This window comes from Cynara cardunculus (assembly GCF_001531365.2).
Source record: "Cynara cardunculus var. scolymus isolate 2C chromosome LG 10, CcrdV1, whole genome shotgun sequence".
Lineage (NCBI taxonomy): Eukaryota > Viridiplantae > Streptophyta > Magnoliopsida > Asterales > Asteraceae > Cynara > Cynara cardunculus.
This window is the reverse complement of record NC_037537.1, coordinates 17,958,533-17,965,642: the sequence shown is the minus strand read 5'-3', so window position 1 is coordinate 17,965,642 and position 7,110 is coordinate 17,958,533.

Below are 7,110 nucleotides of genomic sequence, written 5' to 3'. Positions count from 1 at the left end.
TTGACAGTACCTGATGTTTGTTATCGTTTTTTTGTCTCGACAGTCTCTTAATTCTATTCTATTAAAAATCAAAATATTGATGATTTCTCGTAACTGGGCCATAGTCCAGAGCGAGTCCGTGTTTAGTCTATCACCTCCTTGTGATTGACCTGTATGCTATATAACTCATACGCTTGCAGTATAAATTTAAACATCTTCTTTTGCCACCTTTTGAAGCCTCTCTCTCAAAGTGTTCCAACTTCACGATGTCACGCGACGTTTGTTGAAGATTCTTTGTCKCCATCTTTGCTCGAAACTTGCTTTAAGATTGTTGGTTTTATGGTTCTAAATCTAAAGGAATGAAATGTGTAGAGGAGACCTACTACTTATTGCTTCAAGGCGAGTTCTCTYTATCCTTGAAGCAATTTCGCCCCTACCGTTCGATAGAACATAGTGCTTAGAGATTATAGCGAATCACTTCCCAAGATACAATGAAGGAAACGATTATCAACACCGCACTTAGTGGTGATTATTATTATTTTAAAGTTGACTTAAAAATTATGGGATAAGCCTATTACTTCTTAAATTATTAAAAAAAACATCAAATATTGTTGGGTAAGCTTTTTCATATTTCAAGTGGAACACTCTGATCAAACATTGGACATTTGTACTTCTTATAATTGTCCGCCTGCTTTTACTTCATCCCATCCTTCTTTACAAAACCCAAAAAGAGAAACAATATAATCTTTCCATTTGCACTTGTGCATATAAAAAYTACTCCTATGTACATGTGCATACTGTATATATCAATGGTTATTAGGGTGTTCCTCAGTTTTTCATTTTCTTTTTTACGGTTTTCCCCTAAATCTGATTTATTTGTTGCATTTTGTCCACGTAATTGAGTCTTGGATGTTAATTTTCTTACAAAACAGCAGCAAGTAGAAGTTGCAGCGAAACCAACAGTAGAAGCACGTYGGGGACAGCAGCCACATCATTCTCTCATACCCAAGAAAATGCACACATCAAGGGATTACACACACCATGTAACACCCCAAATTTCAGGGTTGCTTGTAAAGTATGTAAAAGTCGAGGACTAAAAAGGATTGATGGTAGAAATAGAGTARTGGAAGGGAGGTTGAAAAAGTCAAGTGAGAGACGYGAGTCATGGAGAGACTTGGTCTCACCCTTATCGCTGGAAGTTGGGGGGGAATGCGGTTGTGGAGTTTATCTCCAACAACAGAGTTTAAATCTCTTTTGGGGGGGACCCAGATAAAKGGAGAAAAGGAAAAGGGGAGGATTTTTCTATTCATTGTTCCTGTGAGGTTCAAGAAGAAAAGAAAACAAGAGAAATTGGCAAAGGTCTAGCAAGAAGAAAGGGTTTTTGAAAGGATCGATTCAAGCTTGGTGCAGAAGGTTTTGGAGACTTGATCGTTGGTCTTCGGTGTTCAGTTCGAAAGAAAAGAATAAAGGAAAATACAAAATTCTACCGTYGCTCAACTATTAAACAACTCAGGTGAGTTTTCATGACTCATTTTTCCCAAGGGGAGGATAAACAATTAGTTTTGTTACGGTTTACACGGTTTWATTGTTATATATTAWTTGTTTAAATARTTTAGCCATTGTATATATGATTGCTATTGTTATTTTATATTACTCAAATGTGATAATTTTTAGTACGAATAACTCGATTTAGCTCAGTGGTACTGGGCAATAGTTATATAGTTTAGAGTTAGAAAGTACTGATACTTCAGACTTAAGACTTACAGTTCAAAGTAAGAAACTCTTAAGACTTAATACTTCAGAGTTAAGACTTACAGTTCAGAGTTAGAAACTCTGAAGACTTATACTTCAGAGTTAAGACTTACAATTCAGAGTTATAAAGTCTGAAGACTTATACTTCAGACTTAAGACTTAGAGTTCAAAGTTAGAAATTCCAAAGACTTATACTTTAGAGTTAAAACTTACAGTGCAGAGTTATAAAGTCTGAAGACTTATAATTCAGAGTTAAGACTTACAGTTCACAGTTATAAAGTCCGAAGACTTGTACTTCTGAATTAAGACTTATAGTTCAGAGTTAGACAGTCTGAATACTTATACTTAGTCTTGTAGTACCGTTCAGAGATAGGAAAATCTTTAAGACTTAGACATAGTGAGATCTTCTAGTGTAGAGATGTGAAGATAGGTCTTGCGAACATTCCAGWTCAGAWGTTTCCATTCTTAGTCCAAATACAATACAAGATATTGCTTACATATTATTTTGGTCCTAACATGATTGATGGGCGATCAGTCATAAGCTTGGTGAATTGTTGTAATTCAAATATGTGATTACAATGCTTAATGTTATGTTGTCTTAGTATTTCATGAACTCACTTAGCTTTGTTAAGCTAACCCATATTGTGTATCTCAGGAGGCACTCATTTGGGGACCAGCAAAGGGAAATAGTCGGCGTAGTTCGTTAGCTAGTTCACTAGGCTGCTTTTGTTATTATTTGATATATTAAATAGTCCGGTATCGGACAGACTAGTAGAACGACTCTTGTTATTTAGTTTAGAATTCCGCTTTTAAACTTAAGTTTGATGGATCTAACGTTTGGCATTAGACTTTCATTGTATTTGATGATGAAATTTTTAGTTTATTCCGTTTTTAGCATTATTGTTGTCTATTTTCTACAACACCTTCGAGGGTCTTGGGAGGGTGTTACACACCACGAGAGAAGCAACGAGCAGTCGGAGATTATTGAAGAAGACCAAATCGAGAATCAGATTCAGGTTGCAGAGGATAATTTAATTTTTGAACATGCTGGGTAAACAAACAGAAGGTTTTTATTTGGCTATTTTAGATTTTGTTTAGTACTTGAAGTTGCATTTGAACATTTGTTTCAACATGGTTTTCAATGGAGATTGCTAGGAAATGTCAACTGATGCTTTGAATCATATTAATTATTTGCATCATACATGTTTAGTCTATTTGAACAGATGCTTTGAATTAGTGGATTTGATGAACAAGTAGAAAAATATGAAACAGTGTTGATTGTCTGCTGCTGTAACTGCAGAGCATTGGCTTAAATCTAAACACAATAACAACAACCTTGTTTCTATAGTCATAAATAGCAGCCTCTTTGTGTTCAACAGATCCTAAGATCCTAGAGTAGTGTGTAAGGCAGCTGAAGCAGAAGATTAAAACTTACAACACCACATTGTTGCAGAAGATTCCATATTTTGATCGTCTCCTGAGTAATTATTGGATATGCGATCTATCGTTATAAAAAAACTGATAACATCCACCCTTCTAAATATGCTTAACTAGTGATTCTAAATATGTATTATATGTTAAAACATACTTTATGTGTTAATTGTGTAAAAAGAGAATTTGCTAAAATGACAAGTGTACTAGTGAGTTATAAGTAGAACCCATAGTTAGAACGAGATGTAGGAGGTAAGTTTGGTGCTAACACCTCACGAATGACATAATTAAATGATGTGAGGGTTCATAATACGAAGTACATTGCCTAAATGGAAATCGGGTAGGTAACTAGAGTGCCTAAATGTGAAAAATCTACCCAAAACTTGAACGGATGATCTAAATGGTGATGTAAAGATTGGAATACCTTTGAATAAGTTAATATGAAGTGTTAGAAGTGAGGGAAGTCGAAAAAGTCGCGTAGATTGCCTTTTATGCAAGTTTTACAAATTACGTTGCTATTTCGGTAAACTACACGCACAACACTCAAACAAGAGGTGGTTGATGGGATGTTAAGCTTTGGAACTAAGTTTTGGACCTATTAGGAGTTGTTGGAGGTGTCGGAAAAAATTTACGAGATTCCGAGTTCTTAATCAAAAACGACAAAATTGCAAAGGAAAGCATAACACCTACAAATATGTAAAACTGCATTCATTGGAGGTATTTTCTGGAATATTTTTATTGTAAGTGATAAATTATCTTGTAACGAATGCGTAGACGAAAAACTCATCGAAAACGGAGGTCCGAGCGAAAAGTTGTGAATTTTTTAGTGTTAGGTGGTCAAAATGGGTGATGGGTCAACCCAACCCAAAACGAGTTTAATTCGAGAAAAACCCAATTTTTGCCCCATTTTCACTTCTACAAACTTTTGGGGTTATTGAGATGCGATTTCATACAGATAGGAGGTGATCTAACATCATTCTTGGTGAATCAAACAAGAAATTGAAGGTATAAAGCTCCTAACTTTGTCTATTTCATGTATTGGATCATTTGATGGAGATTAGGGTTAGGGTTTGATGTGAAACTGATAATATCTTAGTATTTAGAGTAGATTAGGATATATATTTTGTTATTTAGTAAAAGGATGGATAATATTACAAGAATTAGTTGAAATTATTGGATGAAAGTATGATGTTTGACTTTTCAAAGTCAAAGTAGTCAAAATAATGATTTTGATGGAAAGAACTTAGATTTCTGTAAGTTTTTATGAAGATTATTCTATTTTATGAAAAACATTTGGATTTGGTACAATATGGTATAGAATTGAGCATGAAATGGTATAAATGGCTATTTTGGGACTTGGAAGTCAATGTTTTTACCACGTTTTAGAAAAATCGTATAAAGATTAGTACAGTGGCATTTGAAAGGTATGAATGTTTAGTTTATTTCTATAGAGACTTCATGATCTATTTAGAGCTTTAAGATGGGTAAAAAGTGCACTTTGTACAGTGCTGTCAAACTGAATCTTGACAGCCTGTGTAGCTGCTGTATTGCGAAATTCATATAAAATCGAAGGGAACTCCTGTAGATATGAGGTCAGTTCCATTTGAAAGATAATTGAGTCTAGTTTAATTCATCTTTAGAAGTCATCGAGTAATTTTGAGGTTAAGTGGGGTAAAACAGGGCTAGAACACAGTGCTGTAATAGGAAAATTTAAGTACGAAAGTTAACTAGTCATGAGGTTAAATTGAGTTATAGGCATCCAATGCTCATAAAAACTTAATGTACATACTCCACAGGATATTTGGAGCTTGTTTAGTGCTGCTAGAAGGTATCTTAGATAGGATTCTTTATAATGCCTTTAGATAGGACCATTTATTGTTTGGTCTTATAAATTGAGTTCTATAGAGTAATCTAATAGGACGCTTTGAAAGTGATGACGTCCTAAAAACTCAATTTTATTGTAGTGGCTGTCAATGATAGCTGACCCCTTTCAGCGACAGTTGAAGCTGTTCAACAACAGCCTTATACAAACCTACAGTGACGGCTAACGAAAGCTGAAAATCACAAGACTTGGTGAAATTTCAAAGTCTTTTGCAACCCCGCCAGACAATCTAATGTGATAGGGGCAACATTTGGAAGTGTGCACTCTGGACCTCCAAAACTACATATGTTTTCCTTATCGCGTTAATCAATCTCAAGTAAATCACAATTACACCAAAATATTTGATGACACTAAAATCACCAACATACCTGTCACATACCGTTTTCAATGAAATTTCACCAACATACCCGGTAACCGCTAACTGCGGTAAGAGTCATCGCCCTCACTTACCGGGTAAGACTCTCGGTCCTTGCCTTGCTCTTACCGGGTAGGATTCTTGGTCCTTGTCATACTCTTTTGGTAAGATAACACGACTTAGTAAGCACTTACCCGGGTAAACATTTGGTAAACGGCTCCTAAGACATGTTTTCGTTCGACTTGATTATTATTGATGAAACAGAAGTGTTCAAATGAGTATCACTAATTACACTATCCCACCGGACCCGGGAAGGATAATGCGACCTGTTACCCTCATCCCAAAAGAATTTACTTCTTAATCTCTCAAGGGTTTGCACGACGCCTATTTGGACGCGATACAAGGAGATGAGATACTAGACTGTTCAACACGAATTTAATTAGCGCGAGTCTTCCACCCACCGAAATAAGCTTTCTGTCCAGCTGTCTAGCCTTAATTTCAGCTTTTGGATAACCAAATGCCAAGATGCTTCTCAAGCCATCGAAGCTCTAATTGGAGGCCTTAGTACGTGAACAGAAGAAATCCTGAGTCACAATTTATAATTATCGCTGCCTCTTCTATGGATTCGTTATCCAACCTAATCCCATACGACTTGCTTCCTCCATAACAATATTCATCCCTTCAATCCCGATAAGGAAAAGGAAAGGCGATAAAGGGATCACCTTATCTAACTCCTCGTTCAAGGTTGAACTCTCTCGTAGGTGAACTCTTGACCAAAATAGAGACGGATGCCGATGAAAGTCATGAGTTTGATCCATTTTTACCATCGGTTCCCAAACCCCCCATTTGGAGCATCAAATCTTCCAATTGACACAATCAAAAGCTTTTTCAAAATCATGAAAGTTACCCATGCATCGCCACTAGAATGCCACAAAGATCAATAAAATTGATGGACCTTTTTAACACTAAAAAATTCAACTTGAACCACGTTTAAAAAAAAAAAATTGGTGGGCCACGCTTATTTGTATTTAAAATAAGTATTTAGACTTGAGACAATTGCATTTAAAAATAACATATATAAACTGAGCAGAGAGGAGTGGCGGGCGGTCACTTGTTCCGATTATAAGATGACCATTATGGTTTGCAAAAACGTCCAGATTTGATCCCTTCCTTTAACGGTCGTTAAAGATTCTGTTAAATTAAAAACATTTTCGTTCTTTTATCGAATTTTTCCCCTTTTTACCCAATCAAAAACCACATGAATCAAATCAAAAATCATTTACAATTTTTTTTGATAAAATGGCAAAATGCTCCTTATTTAAGGAACTTTCTAACGATCATTAGAGAGAAGGGACAAATCCAAACTTTTTTTCAAATCACAATGACCATCTTGTAATCTCAATACGGATGAAAAGTGTTATTTTCGACAAACAATATGGACCATAAATTCTATCTCTAAACTATAATTAATGAATAAAATTATCAAGTTGGGTGAGCAGATTTGGATTTATAATATAAAATGTGAAACCTCGATGAGATAGAAGTGTGAACATGACAAATATTAATTTATGATATATATTTCATCATGAACGATGAGATCCCCAGAATTCAAACTCTTCTTTTGCTTCATCTGCTCATTTCAATCTCTTCTTCACTTTGAATTCAAACCCCCAAAGAGATATTGAAAGACACAATCATTCCATTGATTGCA